Below are 21,965 nucleotides of genomic sequence, written 5' to 3'. Positions count from 1 at the left end.
CACCTCTGACCTGCCGGCAACCCACAAACAGTCTTCTAACGTCTGAAATACCCTTAAATCCACGCCCACACCGCTGTCACCAATTTGTCATGTGGGTTTCGATAACGTGGATGGGGTAAAAATACTCACGTAGGCTGGTTTGTACGTATAATATATAACGAGAAGTATGGGAAACGCCAACAGCCGACCTGCCTCTCTCTGCTCCCTATCTTCGACTGACCCACAAGTGCCTACAGGGTGAGGGGTGTTTGAAATCCTGCTATGGTCAGCAGCAATATGATAACAGTCAGTGATTCACGCAGACGGTTGGTAGTGAGTCATCTACTGGTACACTGGTTACTGGTAACTGGTTACTAGGAACTGGTACTACTACTGAGACACACACACACACACACACACACACACACACACACACACACACACACACACACACACACACACACACACACATACACACATACACACACACACATACATACACACACACACACACACACACACACACACACACACACACATACACATACACACACACACACACACACACACACACACACACACACACACACACACACACACACAGACTACAAACCTCACTCAAGGAAAAAGATCTTGGGGTGAGTATAACACCAGGCACATCTGAAGCGTACATCAACCAAATAACTGCTGCAGCATGTGGGCGCCTAGCAAACCTCAGAACAGCATTCCGACATCTTAATAAGGAATCGTTCAGGACCCTGTACACCGTGTACGTTAGGCCCATATTGGAGTATGCGGCACCAGTTTGGAACCCACACCTAGCCAAGCACGTTAAGAAACTAGAGAAAGTGCAAAGGTTTGAAACAAGACTAGTCCCAGAGCTAAGAGGTATGTCCTACGAGGAGAGGTTAAGGGAAATCAACCTGACGACACTGGAGGACAGGAGAGATAGGGGGGACATGATAACGACATACAAAATACTGAGAGGAATTGACAAGGTGGACAAAGACAGGATGTTCCAGAGATTAGACACAGTAACAAGGGGACACAGTTGGAAGTTGAAGACACAGATGAATCACAAGATGTTAGGAAGTATTTCTTCAGCCACAGAGTAGTCAGTAAGTGGAATAGTTTGGGAAGCGATGTAGTGGAGGCAGGATCCATACATAGCTTTAAGCAGAGGTATAATAAAGCTCACGGTTCAGGGAGAGTGACCTAGTAGCGATCAGTGAAGAGGCGGGGCCAGGAGCTCGGACTCGACCCCCGCAACCTCAATTAGGTGAGTACAACTAGGTGAGTACACACACACACACACATATATATATATATATATATATATATATATATATATATATATATATATATATATATATATATATATATATATATATATATATATATATATATATATATATATATATATTCAACAAGTCGGCCGTCTCCCACCTAGGCAGGGTGACCCAAAAAAAAGAAAATCGCCAAAACGAAAACACTTTCATCATCATTCAGCACTTTCACCTCACTCATACATAATCACTGTTTTCGCAGAGGCGCCCAAATACAACAGTTTAGAAGCATATATAAAGATACAATATAAAAAGTGACTTGAAATAATATAATAAACTAAACCATTTAGAATAAAATATCAGGGCCCCAATTATATATGTACCGTCCTATTACATATCTCTCCAAACTGCCAGTATCCCAAACCCTTCCTTTAAAGTGCAGGCATCGTACGTCCCATTTCCAGAACTCAAGTCCGGCTATATAAAATTTACCTGTTTCCCTGAATCCCTTCACTAAATATTACCCTGCTCACATTCCAACAGCTCGTCGGGTCCCAAAAACCATTCGTCTCCATTCAATCCTATCTAACACACTCATGCACGCTTGCTGGATGTCCAAGCCCCTCGCCCACGAAACCTCCTTTACCCCCTTCCTCCAACCTCTTCGAGGACGACCCCTACCCCGCCTTCCTTCCCCTACGCCATCCATGTCATTCTACTTTGATCCATTCTCTCTAAATAACAAAACCACCTCAACAACCCCTCTTCACCCCTCTGACTATTACTTTTATTAGCTTCACACCTTCTAATTTCTACACTACGAATTTTCTGCATAATATTTACACCACACATTGCCATTAGACAGGACATCTCCACTGCTTCCAACCGCCTCGCTGCAGCATTTACAACCCAAGCTTCACACCCATATAAGAGTGTTGATACCACTATACTTTCATGCATTCCCTTCTTTGCCTCCACTGAAAACGATTTTTGTCTCCACATATACCTCAATGCACCACTCACCTTTTTTCCCTCATCAATTCAATGGTTAACCTCATCTTTCATAAACCCATCCGCTGACACATCAACTCTCAAATATCTGAAAACATTCATTTCCATACTCCTTCTCTCCAATGTGGTATCCAATTTTTCTTTATCTAAATCATTTGATACCCTCATCACCTTACTCTTATCTATGTTCACTTTCAACTTTCTACCTTTACACACCTTCCCAAACTCGTCCCACTAACCTTTGCAATTTTTCTTTAGAATCTGCCATAAGCACAATATCATCAGCAAAAAGTAACTGTGTCAACTCCCTTTTTGTATTTGATTCCCCATAATTTAATCCCACCCCTCTCCCCAACACCCTAGCATTTACTTCTTTTACAACCCCATCTATACATATATTAAACAACTATGTAACATTACACATCCCTGTCTAAGACCTACTTTTACCGGGAAGTAGTCTCCCTCTCTTCTACACACCCTAACCTGAGCCTCACTATCCTCATAAAAACTTTACAGCATTTAGTAACTTACCACCTATTCCATATACTTGCAACATCTGCCACATTGCTCCCCTATCCACTCTTATCATATGCCTTTTCTAAATCCATAAATGCAATGAAAACTTCCCTGCCTTTATCTAAATACAGTTCACATATATGCTTCAATGTAAACACTTGATCTACACATCCCCTACCCACTCTAAAACCTCCTTGTTCATCCGCAATCCTACTCTGTCTTACCTCTAATTCTTTCAATAACAACCCTACCGTACACTTTGCCTGTTATACTCAGTAAACTTATTCCCCTATAATTTTTTCAGTCTCTTTTGTCTCTCTTCCCTTTATATAAAGGAACTATACATGCTCTCTGCCAATCCCTATGTACCATCCCATCTTCCATACATTTATTAAACAAAAATACCAACCACTCCAACACTATATCCCCTCCTCTCCCCCTGCTTTTAACATTTCTCTCATGATCCCGTCAGTTCCAGCTGCTTTACCCCCTTTCATTCTACGTAATGCCTCACGCACCTCCTCCACACTCACATCCTGCTCTTGTTCACTCCTAAAAGATGTTATACCTTCCTGGCCAGTGCATGAAATGACCGCCTCCCTTTCTTCATTGACATTTAAAAGTTCCTCGAAATATTCCCGCCATCAACCCAATACCTCCAGCTCCCCATCTACCAACTCCCCTACTCTGTTTTTAACTGACAAATCCATTCGTTCCCTAGGCTTTCTTAACTTGTTTTATATATATATATATATATATATATATATTACATATAATATATATATATATATATTATACATATATATAATATATATATATATATATATATGTATATATATATATATATATATATATATATATATATATCTATATATATATATATATATATATATATATATATATATATATATATATATATATATATATATATATATATATGTATATATACATTTTTTTTATTATTATTATCACACTGGCCGATTCCCACCAAGGCAGGGTGGCCCGAAAAAGAAAAACTTTCACCATCATTCACTCCATCACTGTCTTGCCAGAAGGGTGCTTTACACTACAGTTTTTAAACTGCAACATTAACACCCCTCCTTCAGAGTGCAGGCACTGTACTTCCCATCTCCAGGACTCAAGTCCGGCCTGCCGGTTTCCCTGAATCCCTTCATAAATGTTACTTTGCTCACACTCCAACAGCACGTCAAGTATTAAAAACCATTTGTCTCCATTCACTCCTATCAAACACGCTCACGCATGCCTGCTGGAAGTCCAAGCCCCTCGCACACAAAACCTCCTTTACCCCCTCCCTCCAACCTTTCCTAGGCCGACCCCTACCCCGCCTTCCTTCCACTACAGACTGATACACTCTTGAAGTTATTCTGTTTCGCTCCATTCTCTCTACATGTCCGAACCACCTCAACAACCCTTCCTCAGCCCTGTGGACAACAGTTTTGGTAATCCCGCACCTCCTCCTAACTTCCAAACTACGAATTCTCTGCATTATATTCACACCACACATTGCCCTCAGACATGACATCTCCACTGCCTCCAGCCTTCTCCTCGCTGCAACATTCATCACCCATGCTTCACACCCATATAAGAGCGTTGGTAAAACTATACTCTCATACATTCCCCTCTTTGCCTCCAAGGACAAAGTTCTTTGTTTCCACAGACTCCTAAGTGCACCACTCTTTTTCCCTCATCAATTCTATGATTCACCTCATCTTTCATAGACCCATCTGCTGACACGTCCACTCCCAAATATCTGAATACGTTCACCTCCTCCATACTCTCTCCCTCCAATCTGATATTCAATCTTTCATCACCTAATCTTTTTGTTATCCTCATAACCTTACTCTTTCCTGTATTCACCTTTAATTTTCTTCTTTTGCACACCCTACCAAATTCATCCACCAATCTCTGCAACTTCTCTTCAGAATCTCCCAAGAGCACAGTGTCATCAGCAAAGAGCAGCTGTGACAACTCCCACTTTGTGTGTGATTCTTTATCTTTTAACTCCACGCCTCTTGCCAAGACCCTCGCATTTACTTCTCTTACAACCCCATCTATAAATATATTAAACAACCACGGTGACATCACACATCCTTGTCTAAGGCCTACTTTTACTGGGAAAAAATTTCCCTCTTTCCTACATACTCTAACTTGAGCCTCACTATCCTCGTAAAAACTCTTCACTGCTTTCAGTAACCTACCTCCTACACCATACACTTGCAACATCTGCCACATTGCCCCCCTATCCACCCTGTCATACGCCTTTTCCAAATCCATAAATGCCACAAAGACCTCTTTAGCCTTATCTAAATACTGTTCACTTATATGTTTCACTGTAAACACCTGGTCCACACACCCCCTACCTTTCCTAAAGCCTCCTTGTTCATCTGCTATCCTATTTTCCGTCTTACTCTTAATTCTTTCAATTATAACTCTACCATACACTTTACCAGGTATACTCAACAGACTTATCCCCCTATAATTTTTGCACTCTCTTTTATCCCCTTTGCCTTTATACAAAGGAACTATGCATGCTCTCTGCCAATCCCTAGGTACCTTACCCTCTTCCATACATTTATTAAATAATTGCACCAACCACTCCAAAACTATATCCCCACCTGCTTTTAACATTTCTATCTTTATCCCATCAATCCCAGCTGTCTTACCCCCTTTCATTTTACCTACTGCCTCACGAATTTCCCCCACACTCACAACTGGCTCTTCCTCACTCCTACAAGATGTTATTCCTTCTTGCCCTATACACGAAATCACAGCTTCCCTATCTTCATCAACATTTAACAATTCCTCAAAATATTCCCTCCATCTTCCCAATACCTCTAACTCTCCATTTAATAACCCTCCTCTCCTATTTTTAACTGACAAATCCATTTGTTCTCTAGGCTTTCTTAACTTGTTAATCTCACTCCAAAACTTTTTCTTATTTTCAACAAAATTTGTTGATAACATCTCACCCACTCTCTCATTTGCTCTCTTTTTACATTGCTTCACCACTCTCTTAACCTCTCTCTTTTTCTCCATATACTCTTCCCTCCTTGCATCACTTCTACTTTGTAAAAACTTCTCATGTGCTAACTTTTTCTCCCTTACTACTCTCTTTACATCATCATTCCACCAATCGCTCCTCTTCCCTCGTGCACCCACTTTCCTGTAACCACAAACTTCTGCTGAACACTCTAACACTACATTTTTAAACCTACCCCATACCTCTTCGACCCCATTGCGTATGCTCTCATTAGCCCATCTATCCTCCAATAGCTGTTTATATCTTACCCTAACTGCCTCCTCTTTTAGTTTATATATATATATATATATATATATATATATACATTATATATATATATAATTATATATATACATATATATATATATATATATATATATATATATATATATATATATATATATATATATATATATATATATATATATATACATATATATATATATATATATATATATATATATATATATATATATATATATATATATATATATATATATATATATATATATATATATATATATAATGTGCCTAACAGGTCAAAATTGATCAGTTAGCAAAAACTTATTTAAAATTAAGTCCTGTCTAAAATTTTCTCTTATACGTTTAAAGATATATTTTTTCATTTACGTTAGTGTAAAAATTAATAATTTTGTACCAAAAGAAGCTTAGAAAACTTACCTAACTTTATTATAACAAGCGCAGTTTAATTTAGCCTAATCCAACTAAATATATTTTAGATAAGCTTACATTAATTTAATAATAAACAAACACAATGAAATATAGTTTTTTTTTTCGTTAGGCTTAGGATGATTTTTGCGGAGCTATAGCATACCCAAATTTTCGCTTGCGTTATTCGGCAAGAAGAACGTTGCTATTTAAGCCAAAATCGCAAGTTTCACCTATTCGGCGCCACATTATATATATATATATATATATATATATATATATATATATATATATATATATATATATATATATATATATATATATATATATATATATATATATATATATATATGTCGTGCCGAATAGGCAGAACTTGCGATCTTGGCTTAAATAGCAACGCTCATCTTCCCATATAGGACAAGTAAAAATTTGTGTATGCAAAAATTTCGCCAAAATCATTCTGAACCTAACGAAAAAAATATAAGAACATAAGAACATAAGAACGAAGGAACACTGCAGAAGGCCTACTGGCCCATGCGAGGCAGGTCCAAGTCTCCTACCGGCTTAAGCCAATGCACCCAACCTAGTCAGGTCAGGTCACATTGACTTAAGGGAGGAACACGGCAACCGACCTGGTAGCACAAGCTATCAGGTCCAACTCACACCCACCCACATCCACTCATGTATTTATCCAACCTATTTTTAAAGCTACACAACGTTCTGGCCTCTATAACTGTACTCGGGAGTTTGTTCCACTCATCCACAACTCTATTACCAAACCAGTACTTTCCTATATCCTTCCTGAATCTGAATTTTTCCAACTTAAAACCATTGCTGCGAGTCCTGTCTAGGCTAGATATTTTCAGCACACTATTTACATCCCCTTTATTTATTCCTGTCTTCCATTTATACACCTCAATCATATCCCCCCTATTTCTACGTCTTTCTAGAGAGTGCAGATTCAGGGCCCTTAGTCTATCCTCATAGGGAAGGTTTCTGATACATGGGATCAACTTTGTCATCCTCCTTTGTACATTTTCCAGAGAATTTATATCCATTCTGTAATACGGTGACCAAAACTGTGCAGCATAATCTAAATGAGGCCTAACCAAGGATGTATAGAGTTGAAGAACAACCTGAGGACTCCTATTATTTATGCTTCTTGATATGAAGCCAAGGATTCTATTAGCTTTATTGCGAACACTTATGCACTGTTGTCTTGGTTTCAGATTACTGCTAACCAGAACTCCTAAATCTTTTTCGCAATCCGTAATATTAAGATCTACATTATTTAGTTTATATGTGGCATGGTTATTGTCCTGTCCAACATTTAGAACTTTGCATTTGTCTATATTAAACTGCATCTGCCACTTCTCCGACCACTGCATCAGTCTATTCAAATCTTCCTGGAGTGCTCGAATGTCCTCGTCAGAATGAATTCGACGGCCTATTTTGGTGTCATCGGCAAACTTGCCGATGTCGCTCTTTATGCCCTCATCTATGTCGTTTATGTAGATTGTGAACAGCAGGGGGCCCAACACTGACCCCTGTGGAACACCGCTCGTGACGCTTCCCCACTCTGATTTCTCCCCATTTATGCAAACTCTCTGCTGCCTATTTGTCAACCATGCCTCTATCCAGGAAAAAATTTCTTCTCCTATTCCATGTGCCTTAATTTTCCTCAATAGTCTCTGATGTGGGACCCTGTCAAAAGCCTTACTGAAGTCCATATACACAATATCATATTCATTACCATGATCTACCTCCTCAAATACCTTAGTGAAAAAAGTTAATAAATTCGTAAGGCAGGAACGCCCCTTTGTAAAACCATGCTGAGATTCGTTGATTAATTTATGCTTTTCAAGATGGCTACGAACTGCCTCGGCAATTATTGATTCCATAAATTTTCCCACTATGGAGGTTAGGTTTATTGGTCTATAGTTCGAAGCTAAGGACCTGTCACCTGTTTTGAAAGTAGGTATCACATTTGCCATTTTCCACTTATCTGGCACCATGCCAGTTTGTAGTGATATGTTGAAAAGATTAGCCAAAGGTGTGCTAAGCTCCTCTTTACATTCCTTTAGAACCCTTGCATACAGTTCATCAGGGCCTGGGGATTTGTTAGGTTTTAATTTATCTATTTGCCTAAGGACCTTGTCACTTGCGACCCTAATCGTGCACAGTTTATTATCGTCCTGTTCTACATAATTTATCATTACTGGAATATCGCTGGTATCCTCCTGTGTAAAAACTGAGAGGAAGTATGTGTTAAAAATTCTACACATTTCCTTATCACTGTCAGTGAGCTGACCCGAGGAACTTTTGAGTGGGCCTATCTTGTCCTTGATCTTACTTCTGTATACCTGAAAGAATCCTTTTGGGTTAGTCTTCGATTCTCTTGCAACTTTAACCTCATAATCTCTTTTTGCTTTTCTAATTCCCTTTTTTATTTCTCTCTTTAACTGAATATATCGATTTGTTAATTGCCCCTCTCCTCTTTTGATTTGCCTATATATGCCTCTCTTTTGACCAATCAGATATTTTAATCTATTGTTCGTCCATTTAGGATCATTTTTGTTTGATCTGATTTCCCTATTTGGAACATAATTTGACTGAGCAGCTAGAACTATGCCCTGGAAAGCGTCATATCGGCAACCATCACCACCTACCTGACCCTTAGTCAGGTCATTCCAGTTCAGCCCACCTAAGTAATTTTTCAGTCCTATGAAATCAGCCAAGCGAAAGTCAGGGATGGAGACTTGATTGCCATTATTAGGGGAATTCCATGATATATTAAAACTGAGTGATTTGTGATCACTTTCCCCAAGCTCATCATTAACCTCAAGATTATTAATTAGTGTTTCCCTATTGGCAAGAACCAAGTCAAGGAGGTTATTTCCTCTAGTTGGCTCTGTCACAAACTGTTTTAAAAAACAATCCTGGATCGTATCAAGAAAGTCACCTGACTTTAAATTTCCTGTCAAATTACTCCAGTCAATCTGTCTGTAGTTGAAATCTCCCATTAGCACAACATTTTCGTATGTAGATGCCTTACGAATTTCGTCCCATAGAAGTTTACTTTATGTATTTCACTGTGTTTGTTTAGTATTAAATTACTGTAAACAAATCTAAAATATATTTAGTTGGGTTAGGCTAAAATAAATTGTTCTTGTTATAATAAGGTTAGATAAGTTTTCTAAGATTCTTTTGGTGCAAAATTAAAATTTTTTACATTAACATTAATGAAAAAATATATCTTTAAACGTATAAGAGAAAATTTCAGAAAGGACTTAATTTTAAATGAGTGCTTGCTAATTGACCAGTTTTACATATTCGGCACGACATATATATATATATATATATATATATATATATATATATATATATATATAGATATATATATATATATATATATATATATATATATATCACTTCACTGCACTAACCAAGAAGTCGAACCCATGCTGTTTTGGCCCGCCTTATGGTGAGAGAAAACGCATGACGTTTTAGACCACTAGACCACACAATCCTTAACAATGGTGCATCCAGCCAAGCTAGACGTTGTACCCACCATCGAATGACATACGTTGGTGTGGACGCTTTTGAGCTAATTTCTTTCTACTCCCTGTTTGTGTACTAGTTCAACAAATAGTATATTATATTATTGTACCCACGAAACGAGTGGTATTGATCAATAACAACACTGCAATATACACTGCAGATCTGCGATACATAGTTATGTAACTGTGTATATGAACTGAAAATTTAATCTATTTTTCTTTGAATCAAAATATTCTTTAGATTTTCCAAGTGACCTACAGCCTTAATGACTAATAAAGCAACCTAATAAACTAACCATGTTATACACACGAACATATACAAAGATCCAATGTAGTAGAAGTGCAATGAATACTTTTCGTTCTATAGCTCGAAGCTGTTTCGAACTTATTTCAATCTAGTATTCGAAGGTGATATTGGTGAATGTCTTGATGTACTTGAATTGTCTGTAAGTTATCTCTCAAGATAGAATTCGTAATAGCTTTTGGAGATCTTTTCGCAGTAATGAAGAAATTTCTACTGAAGTCATTTCTTCTTAAATATTCTCAACTCGCTCCATTACTCTCGCTTGTGGCGCATACCGTTAACAAATAGTAAATGTCTCTAGCACATAATTATTCTCTTACCAAACTGTCAAGTTTACAGAACTTTCAGGAACATTGTACGTTGAACTGACAGTTTTACATCATGTCACTTTAACAGTAAATGATGCTGCGACATGTGCTCCTGATAAGGCATGAAAGCCGAGCAAAGCAGTGGCCTTCAGTGGTACAATTTCAAGGTATATGTCACTGTACCAGCAGGTGGAGTGTATGTGATGAGGCATGGAAGCCTGGCAGGGCAAAGGCTTAGTGCAAGTGTGAGGTAAATTTGTCAAAGGCTCTCTCAGCACCTGTTCACATAGTCTCCAGTAACAAATCTGGAGTATAGTGAAAGCATACAGTATGTCCAAGGATCTCATCTAACATCAGTGTGTATGACGATTGTAAGTGTTGATCTCATCTAACATCAGTGTGTATGACGATTGTAAGTGTTGATCTCATCTAACATCAGTGTGTATGGCGAGTGTAAGTGTTGATCTCATCTAACATCAGTGTGTATGGCGAGTGTAAGTGTTGATCTCATCTAACATCAGTGTGTGGTGAGTGTAAATGTTGTTTTACCTCCTAGATAAACCAGATGTACTGCTTGCAGTATTATCTTTGTATCTGCTTTCCTTACCATCAAGGGGGGTATCTTGGAGCTAATAAAGGGCTCTTAATAGAAAGAATTAGAGCTACCCTATCCCTACCTCGGATCAAAATTGATTCCCCCTCCACCTCTCCCACTCCCCGGGCGCTGTATGATTCTTAAGATGAATAAGATTTTAATACAGCTGTGGACTTGTCTCCCTGAAAGGCTTGTTTTTAAGAATTTTTCAGAGCATTTATACATCCCACTTCGGCTGCAGTACCACTTATATTTGGATCAACTTGACTTGTTCTTCCTGAGAACATAACCAGCATTCTTAGTGCAGCATGTTGTGTGATGAACATCAAAATGGTATACAATACCGACAGGTTGGTAGGTAAGACACATAGGCAACAGTTAGGCAACTTTATTCCGAAACGTTTCGCCTACACAGTAGGCTTCTTCAGTCGAATACAGAAAGTAGGCAGGAGTAAAGTTGCCTAACTGTTGCCTGTGTGTCTTACCTACCAACATGTTGTGTGATGGATGACGCCGGTTGCATGTGTATCAGAGGGGGTCACTGCAGCGTAAGAACGTTCGACAAGTTTATCATTGGCATAATCTGAGGTTTCTTCGCCATTATCAGGGTGGCTATACCGGAAAATACTTGGTAAGATTTGTGTCACATGCAAGCACTTTGTTTGTCTTGTGTGATTGTTGAATTGTATATGCTCACGTGTATGAAATTGTGTTTGTGTGTTGGGAGTTATGTTCGTGTAGGGAATTGAGTGTATCGGCATTAGACGCTCTCGTGTGTAGGGAATTGTCGGAATGTGTTGTGCCGGCTAGTGTGTATGGAATTGTTGTATGCGTGTGCATTGTAGACATTCGTGTGTATTTTACGCGTTCGTGTACATTTTACACGGTCGTGTGTATTTTGCACAGTCATGCATATTTTCCAAGGTCATGTATGTTTTACAAGGTCGTGTGTATTTTACACGGTTGTGTGTTTGGAACTGTTGTGGGCATGTGTATTGTACTCACTCATGTATAGAAATTTGTGTGCGTTTGTAACTAATTATGTGCATGTGTAGAGGATTATTACACACACACACACGATGTAGTGGAGGCAGGATCCATATATAGCTTTAAGCAGAGGTATGATAAAGCTCACGGTTCAGGGAGGGTGACCTAGTAGCGACCAGTGAAGAGGCGGGGCCAGGAGCTAGGACTCGACCCCTGCAACCTCAACTAGGTGAGTACACACACACAAACAAACACACACACACACACACACACACACACACACACACACACACACACACACACACACACACACACACACACACTCATACACAAACTCATACACAAACTCATACACACACACACACGCACACACACACGCACACACGCACACGCACACACGCACACACGCACACCCACACGCACACACACACACACACACACACACACACACACACACACACACACACACACACACACACACACACACACACACACACACACACACACACACACACACACACACACACACACACACACACACACACACACACACACGCACGCACGCACACGCACACTGAATAGCATTCCTACATCTCAGTAAGGAATCGTTCAGGACCCTGTGCACCGTGTACGTCAGACTCATATTGGAGTATGCAGTACCAGTTTGGAACCCACACGTAGCCAAGCACGTAAGGAAATTAGAGAAAGTGCATAGGTTTGCAACGAGATTAGTACCGGAGCTAAGGGTCATGTCCTACGAGGAGAGGTTAAGGGAAATCGACCTGACGACACTGGAGGACAGGAGAGGTGGGGGGATATGATAACGACATATAAAATACTGAGAGGGAACAACAAGGTAGACAGAGACAGGATGTTCTAGAGATGGGACACAGCAACAAGGGGTCACAATTTGCAGTTGAAGACTCAAATATGTCACAGGGATGTTATGAAGTATTTCTTAAGTCAGAGTTGTCAGGAAGTGGAACAGTCTGGAAAGTGATGTAATGGAGGCAGGATCCATACATAACTTTAAGATGTATGATAAAGCTCATGGAGCAGGGAGAGTGACCTAAGTAGCGACAGTGAAAAGGCGGGGCCAAGAGCTGTGACTGGACCCCTGCAACCACAACTAAGTGAGTACAACCCCCCCCCCCACACAAACGTGATCTTCATTCACTAGTACTACCAACCACATCAAACTCCTTTGTCCTGGGTGCCGAAGTCATTGTTATTCCACCCCTATCATGGTTACGATTTTCTTTTTGTAGCGTACTGTTACCTCTCTCTCTCTCTCACTGTATTCCTGATTTTGGTTTCCAGGTGATAAATTGAAAACACTTCTTCTGATCAGCTTCAAACTTTCAACACTGGTGTGTACTGCTAAGAAGATTGGGGGTTATTACTGGACTATGTAGGTACCATTTTACTAATTTTTAAAAAATTCTTGGATTGTTTTTCATTCGATAATTTGAGCGACTTTGAACTTATGGTGTTGGTATCTTTTGCTCAAAGGAAGGCCTATATTACTGAGCCTTTTAAGAAATAATTTACCAGTTAAATAAATTGTGATACTGGTTGCTATTCAGTAACTAAAGAATGCATATTGTGTGTGTGCCAGTCCCTGGACCCATTATGTACCTCTAATCTTTTGACTACCGCCCACAGGATGGGCATGGGGTACATAATAAAGATGCTGAAATAACTTTAAACTGGTGTATCTTATTCTTGTCTCTAAGTACTACTTACAGCAATTATTATTCACAAATAAAAAGACTCGTTCGGTCGCTGCACATTACGAAAATTATATCCCCCATCCCGTAATCCCAGCCCTTTTGCTTTAATGCACTAAATAGGCACTGTACAAGGTTTCAAATGCCAACCAGGAGAGGCAGTCAAAAGTAATCACATATTCAGGAGTCGTCACAATGTTCCTCTGCAAAGTGCTGGTGTTTGGCGAATTCTTCCAACCTCGGTATTGTCACTTTCGATTTTTAAATTCATTACTCACAACAAAAGAATATTAGCTTCTACAAAAGAAATTATACATAAACAATACATTAATATATTGTCCAGAAAAAGATATATATATATATATATATATATATATATATATATATATATATATATATATATATATATATATATATATATAAATAAATAAATATATATATATATATATATATATATATATATATATATATATATATATATTATATATATATTATATATATATATATATTATATATATATAAATTTTATATATATATATAAATTATATATATATATATATACGTATATATATATATATATATATATATATATATATATATATATATATATATATATATATATATATATATATATATATATATATATATATATATATATATATATATATATAATAGTGTGAACAGCTCTCAGGTACTTTGTGTAACTGGTAATGTACTCCACACTAACACATGACTGTTAATGTTGCAACAGTCACACATGAGTGTCCAAGTCCTGACAGTCACACCGGGTACCCAGAACTTACCACGTGGAGGTGACTGCTCTTCAAGCTCCCTTTTTTATGACAAAAAAAGTAAAAGAAATCCTTTTGTTATTTTTTCCTTTTCATCAGTAGCCGAAGCCAAAAAAATCAACCAAATTTGGCAGTGAAGAGGTTAATGATTTTTTTCGTATAGTGATGTGTTGTGAAGTTGGGTAGTGATGTGTAGTTATGTAGATGTGAAGTGATGAGGTGTAGTGATGTTGACGTGAAGTGATAGGTAGTGATATGAAGTGATGTGTAGTGATGATGTATAGTGATATTGTGTAGTGATGCTGTTTAGTGATGTTGATGTGTAATGGTGCTGAGAGACAACACAATAAGTGCCAGGGGTCCAACTGCCTCCCAGCATACATAAGGGGGATTACCAATAAACCCGAGGCTGTCTTCAAGAAGGCACTGGACAGACACCTCAAGTTAGTATCTGACCAGCCGGGCTGTGGTTCGTACGTCGGTTTGTGTGCGGCCAGCAGCAACAGCCTCGTTGATCAGGCCTTGATCCACTGCGAGGCCTGATCATGGACCCGGCAGTGGGGGCGTTGCCCTTCGGAACACCCTCCAGGTATATTCCAGGTACTCCAAGATGTTAAATAAAAACAGAAAATTGGCACATACAGAGCCCAAAACCTATTTCAACATTACAATATATATATATATATATATATATATATATATATATATATATATATATATATATATATATATTATACATACATACGCAAGGAATTCGCAAGAGCAGGCGAAATATACACAAACACTGATCTCTGGCTGAAGAAGACTCGAACCTACGAACCTTGGAATAAGGTACGCAGTGCCTTATCATTCTCACCACACTGGACCAATATCTTGGCGTCCAGCTTGCGCTAGACGTTTGATTCAAGGCAGCCAGCTTTCAGGGAGGAGGCTTACAGCTTTTCATCTCATCCCCTGCATGCATCAGCCTTACTAGAGATTTTCATTGATTTACGTAAAGCTTTCGATACAGTCGACTATGAACTGCTGTACTCCAAATTAACGCACTATGGTATCAAAGGCCACTCCCTCAACTACCTAAAATCATACCTTAGTAACAGAACACAATATGTGTATGCAAATGATGCAAACTCTTCCACCCAACTAATCACAGTAGGAGTCCCACAAGGAAGCGTCCTTGGACCACTCCTCTTTCTCATCTACATCAATGATCTACCGAATGCATCACAGCTACTCAAACCCATATTATTTGCAGATGACAGTACATATGTCTTTTCCCACCCAAACACGGTCATACTAGCAAACACTGTCAATGCCGAATTGCAGAAAATATCTGCCTGGATGATGACTAACAAACTTACCCTGAACACTGATAAAACCTATTTCATTCAGTTTGGAAACAAAGCTGCAAATGATCCGATTAACATAACGCTATATGGATCATCAGTCACAAGACTCGCAGAGGGAAAATTCCTAGGTATCCATCTTGACAGTAACCTTAAGTTCCGGACACGTACAACAAATCACCAAGAAAATCCCAAAGACTATAGGCATACTATCAAAGATAAGGTACTACGTTCCACAATCAGCTCTCCTGGCACTGTACCATACACTCATATACCCTTATCTTATATATGGAATTTGTGCATGGGGATCAACTACATCCAATCACCCAGCAAAAGGCAGCAGTAAGAATGATAACCAATTTCCACTCCCGCCAGCACACACACCAATTTGCAAAAGTCTGAATCTGCTCACCATTAAGAACATCCATACTTATTCATGTACCTACTACATACACAGAACAATACATGCAAATATAAACCCTCCACTCAAACTTCTCACCAAATTAAACAGGACACATGACCACAACACAAGACAGATCTCTTTTTGATATACCTCGTGTCCTTATCACACTGTGTAAAAACTCTATGCACATAAAGGGCCCCAAAATATGGAATTCATTACCAGAAGATATTAAAGTGACCCAGTCTGAAAATCAGTTTAAAACTTTTCAAAAGCCACCTAATCACCCAAGACTAAACGCTAAATACTCAGTATACACATACTCACCTATGTACTCCCACATCATAACTTAACAATCACTTTGAACCTTTTATCCATTGTTGACAGGAATATATTTGAACCATTGTTTTCCACTAAAAGCATTTTAGACTATATGAATGTATCCTTTGTCTTATACAAATTTAATTCACTTATAATTAATAATCTACTGTTCAGCTATGAAATAATTATTATCCTACTGTGCAACTATGATAAAATCCTTAGTGTTAAGTAGTCTGTAAGCCAATAATGTTAAGTTGGCCCATAATGCCTAGGCATAATAGAGGCTCTCTTTGCATTGCAACCCACTATTGTAATTATAAAATCTCAATGTACTGTTTGCAAAGACAAAATAAATAAATAAATAAGGAATTCGCAAGAGCAGGCGAAATATACACAAACACTGATCTCTGGCCGAAGGAGACTCGAACATACGAACCTTGGAACAAGGTACGCATTGCCTTACCATTCTCACCAGACTGGACCAATACCTTGGCGTCCAGCTTGCGCTAGCTAGACGTTTGATTAAACGTGGTGGTGAGGATGGTAAGGCACTGCGTACCTTGTTCCAAGGTTCGTAGGTTCGAGTCAGAGATCAGTGTTTGTTTATACATACATACCATGTATATATATATATGTATATATACATGTATATATATATATATATATATATATATATATTATATATATATATATATACATGTATATATACATATATATACATGTATATATACATGTATATATACATATATATACACATATATATACATGTATATATACATATATATATACATGTATATATACATGTATATATACATATATATATATATATATATATATATATATATATATATATATATATATATATATATATATATATATATATATATATATATATACAATATCAGAATAAAGCTATTTTTATTAATATTTCGTAATGAAGAAAGAAATTTGAAAATGTTATTATGATTAGCACGATTGCATTTTTCCTGAGCCGCGTAATGGGACCAAAGACACCACTGAGCAGGTCGTTATATGACTTAGACCCGCCTCAGCAGGCATTTTCCTGGTGAGAATGCCTCCACAACGGAAGACCACAATTGGTCATCACGCTCAACAGACATCAGGAAGTCCTTTTTGAGAGTAATAGATATTTTTAACAGTGCACCAATGTTCATTCACTATTAAAGGTGCTGTGTACCCCGTGTGGATTTAGCGCTTTCCTACCAATATACAAATAGCCAGGGTTAAAATGTAAATGTAGGTCAGGGGTAGAGAGTTCGACTCTCAGCTGAAAGGATCTAGTTTGAAATCCTAGGCTAGACATACGGGCGTCTCTACACCTGCGATCAAAGCGTCCTTTTAAATCTCAAAACTTCCTTACACCTACTTGCAGAAGTTCACTTACCAGGTGTTATTCGACTGCTGTGGGTGGCATCTCAGGGAATGAGCCACTCGACTTTTTATTAAGATATCCTGATTTATTAACTACTCCGGGAACTTCATCCCACGTGCCATCACAAGTCACTGGCGACTCGCACATGGTAGTTGCCAAACCTAGCAGGTACACCAGCGTGCAAAATACTGGTACATGTCAAAAACATAAGGACACTGTAATTCTGCAAGTGGGTGAGTAAGTGCTCCAACGTTCATTAGCGAAGAAAATTGCAGGTTATATTCCTGGGAAGAGAAAATTACCTCTTCTCTTATATACTAAATAAAGAGGAACTCTTTTACGCCAGAGGCGAGTAAAGGACTTAGGAATTATAGCATAAATGTAAAGTCAAGGTAGCAATACCTTAGTTTTCGCAATACGGCCAATAGATTGCTTGGATTCGTATCAAGAGGTATAAACAACAGCAGTTCGAAGATTTTACCACAACTCCTTACATCATTGCTAAGACTTCATTTATGGGGTAGTTCTGGTCTCCATATTACAGAATGAATATAAACTAGAGAAAATTATTCCATTGTATCAGGAATCTTTCCTACGAAGATATAACGAAAGGCCTTATTCTTCTCTGTCTTGAAAGGCATAAAATGAGGGATATAATTGAGGTGTTCAAGTGTAAAATATCAATAAAAGAAATGTAAATAAGATGCTGAAAATACATAACTAAGACAGAACTTGAACCTATATATTTTTTTCAATCAGGGGGAAGCACTAAGCCCGTAGGAGTCGTATAGCACCTGGAAATGAGACATTTAAGTTTATTCTATGGAAAGGGAGTGTAAGTTCAGTTCCTATTATCAAGATCTCACCGGCATATAAATACTTCCTTTGTCGGATAAATTCAGATTGGGAAAGTATATATTGTACTAAGAGATTTGTAGATAATGAAATAAACTTGCATGGAGTGCTGTAGAGGCTAGTATTTTGGGCAACTTTCTGGGTGAGATATACTCGAATGAGAAAGAATGGTTAGGTGTGAATAGGACTAGCCTAGCATGGTCAAGAAGGCCTATTGTAAATGAGATAACACACCAATAAGAAAGAACTCAACCGTAAAAGAACTAACTTTTCAACACTCACTTTATACACAGTAAGTATTACCAGCACACCCCTTGCTATCTTCAGTATGGAACTTTGCAAGTTCTTCAAGTTAGTTTATGATCAACCAGGGTGTCGTACATACGTTGGATTTCGTGCGGCTAGCACTAACGGCCTGATTGATCAGGAAGTCCACCGGGACACCCGGTCTGGGAAGGAGCTGAGGGACATTTGCCCTCGAAATCATCTCTAGGTAAAATCCAGGTATATCTTAAGTTAATTGGTTATCATTCTTTCTCTCTCTCTCTCTCTCTCTCTCTCTCTCTCTCTCTCTCTCTCTCTCTCTCTCTCTCTCTCTCTCTCTCTCTCTCTCTCTCTCTCTCTCTCTCTCTCTCTCTCTCTCTCTCTCTCTCTCTCTCTCTCTCTCTCTCTCTCTCTCTCTCTCTCTCTCTCTCTCTCTCTCTCTCTCTCTCTCTCTCTCTCTCTCTCTCTCTCTCTCTCTCTCTCTCTCTCTCTCTTTCTCTCTCTTTCTCTCTCTCTCTCTCTCTCTCTCTCTCTCTCTCTCTCTCTCTCTCTCTCTCTCTCTCTCTCTCTCTATATATATATATATATATATATATATATATATATATATATATATATGAGATGTGGATTGTAAACTGAGTATTTAGCCAAAAGATAAGCGTTACCATTGTTTAAATAGAGTTGACAACATGAGCGGCGGGCAGACAGGACAGGGGGAGAGTAGTGACTTAGCATTGTTACTGTGATGTGGGTTGATCACTTATCTTATCTAGAGCGGGCGTGGGTTGATAGACCATGTTACCAATGATTCACACGTCAGGCTCCAACACCTGACAAAAGGCCCACATTATTATTATTATTAGTAATTTCATGGGGAAGTGCTAAACCCGTAGGGCCCATACAACGACTGAGGAATGAGTGGTAATCAGATTTATGCGAGGAAATGGAGATTAGCTTTAATTTCTTGGATCAAAACCCCTTCGGCATCCAGGGTTTTTCCCTTGAGAGACAAGAGCACAGGGATTTTAACCTAGCACGAGCAAGGAGCAACAGCCTTCTACAGTGACATGCAGCATTTAATTATATCCACAAAATCCACATTTTTTTTTATCTATAAAACAATTACACCCTCACCATATACCAAGGAAAAGATAGTGTATTGAGTTTTATAGATAATCTGGCACCTAAGATGGAGTATCTTTTTTTTTCCAGTGAATGGTTGCAATTCTCTGGAAAGGAAGAGTACTTAGTGGTAAGTATATCAACAGAGGCACACGTGGTCCGAAAAACTGCGACGGGGAGCAAGGGTTCTCTTCGTGGGTGAAACTGAAACATAATTTTTAAAATGTGATTAAAAAGCAGTGCATAATTCAAAGAATATTTTGGTGTTTAAATTTTGTTGTTGCGTTTTTTTTAAATCGAGCTATTGGAAGTAATGCAGTTTTGCGTCACTAATAATTTAAAGTTTTATGTTATTTTGTGAGCAATTAGCCCAGTCTCTTGTTTTAATGTCCAAATTTCCTTACTATGCAACTGAGGCAAAATTGGGTAGTTAGAAGATAATTTTTTATCCATTTGAACACAGAACACACATTTCTATATTCGTGATTATCTCATAAGTTATTTGTATATATATATATATATATATATATATATATATATATATATATATATATATATATATATATATATATATATATATATATATATATATATATATATATATATATATATATATATATATATATGTCGTGCCGAATATGTAAAACTGGTCAATTACAAGAACTCATTTAAAATTAAGTCCTTTCTAAAATTTTCTCTTATACGTTTTAAAAATATATTTTTTCATTAATGTCAATATAAAAATTTATAATTTTGCATCAAAAGAATCTTAGAAAACTTACCTAACCTTTTTATTATTAAGAAGAAGCAATTTATTTTAGCTAAGCTTAACTAAATATATTTTAGATTTGTTTACAATAATAATACTAAACAAACACAGTGAAATATATTTTTTCGTTAAGTTCAGAATGATTTTGGCAGAAATTATTGCATATACAAATTTTACTACTTGTCTTATATGGCAAGATGAGCGTTGCCAGGCTAAGTTAAGATCGCAAGTTCTTTGTTGGCACGACATATATATATATATATATATATATATATATATATATATATATATATATATATATATATATATATATATATATATATATATATATATATATATATATATATGTCAAAAGCCTAATAGGCAGAACTTATGATCTTGGCTTAAATAGCAACGCTCATCTTGCCATATAGGACAAGCGAAAATTTGTGTATGCAAATAATTTCACAAAATCATTCTGAACCTAACGAAAAAAAAATATATTTGATTGTGTTTGTTTAGTACTAAATTATTGTAAACATATCTAAAATATATTTAGTTGGGTTAGGCTAAAATAAATTGTTCTTGTTATAATAAGGTTAGGTAAGTTTTCTAAGATTCTTTTGGTGCAAAATTAAAAATTTTTACGTTAACATTAATGAAAACAATATATCTTTAAACGTATAAGAAAAAAATTTAAAAAGGACTTAATTTTAAATGAGTTCTTGCTAATTGACCAG

The 21,965-nt window shown here is 37.4% G+C and overlaps 1 protein-coding gene across 4 annotated transcripts in view; it reads left to right on the top strand.

Annotated features, from left to right (window-relative positions):
• The window catches only part of LOC128686414 (calpain-5), a 226,938-nt gene that overhangs the window by 29,652 nt on the left and 175,321 nt on the right, over positions 1-21,965 (top strand). Inside the window, exon 2 of one of the 4 annotated variants that reach the window (XM_070085724.1) lies at positions 20,568-20,607. The exons of the other annotated variants lie outside the window; for them this stretch is intronic. The gene's annotated coding sequence lies outside the window, so the exon portion shown is untranslated. The remainder of the gene's footprint in view (positions 1-20,567; positions 20,608-21,965) is intronic. 4 annotated transcript variants of the gene reach the window in all.

This window comes from Cherax quadricarinatus, chromosome 17, assembly GCF_038502225.1.
Source record: "Cherax quadricarinatus isolate ZL_2023a chromosome 17, ASM3850222v1, whole genome shotgun sequence".
Classification (NCBI taxonomy): Eukaryota; Metazoa; Arthropoda; class Malacostraca; order Decapoda; family Parastacidae; genus Cherax; species Cherax quadricarinatus.
Note: the sequence above shows the minus strand (reverse complement) of the source record. Positions and strands in the feature narration are given on the sequence as shown.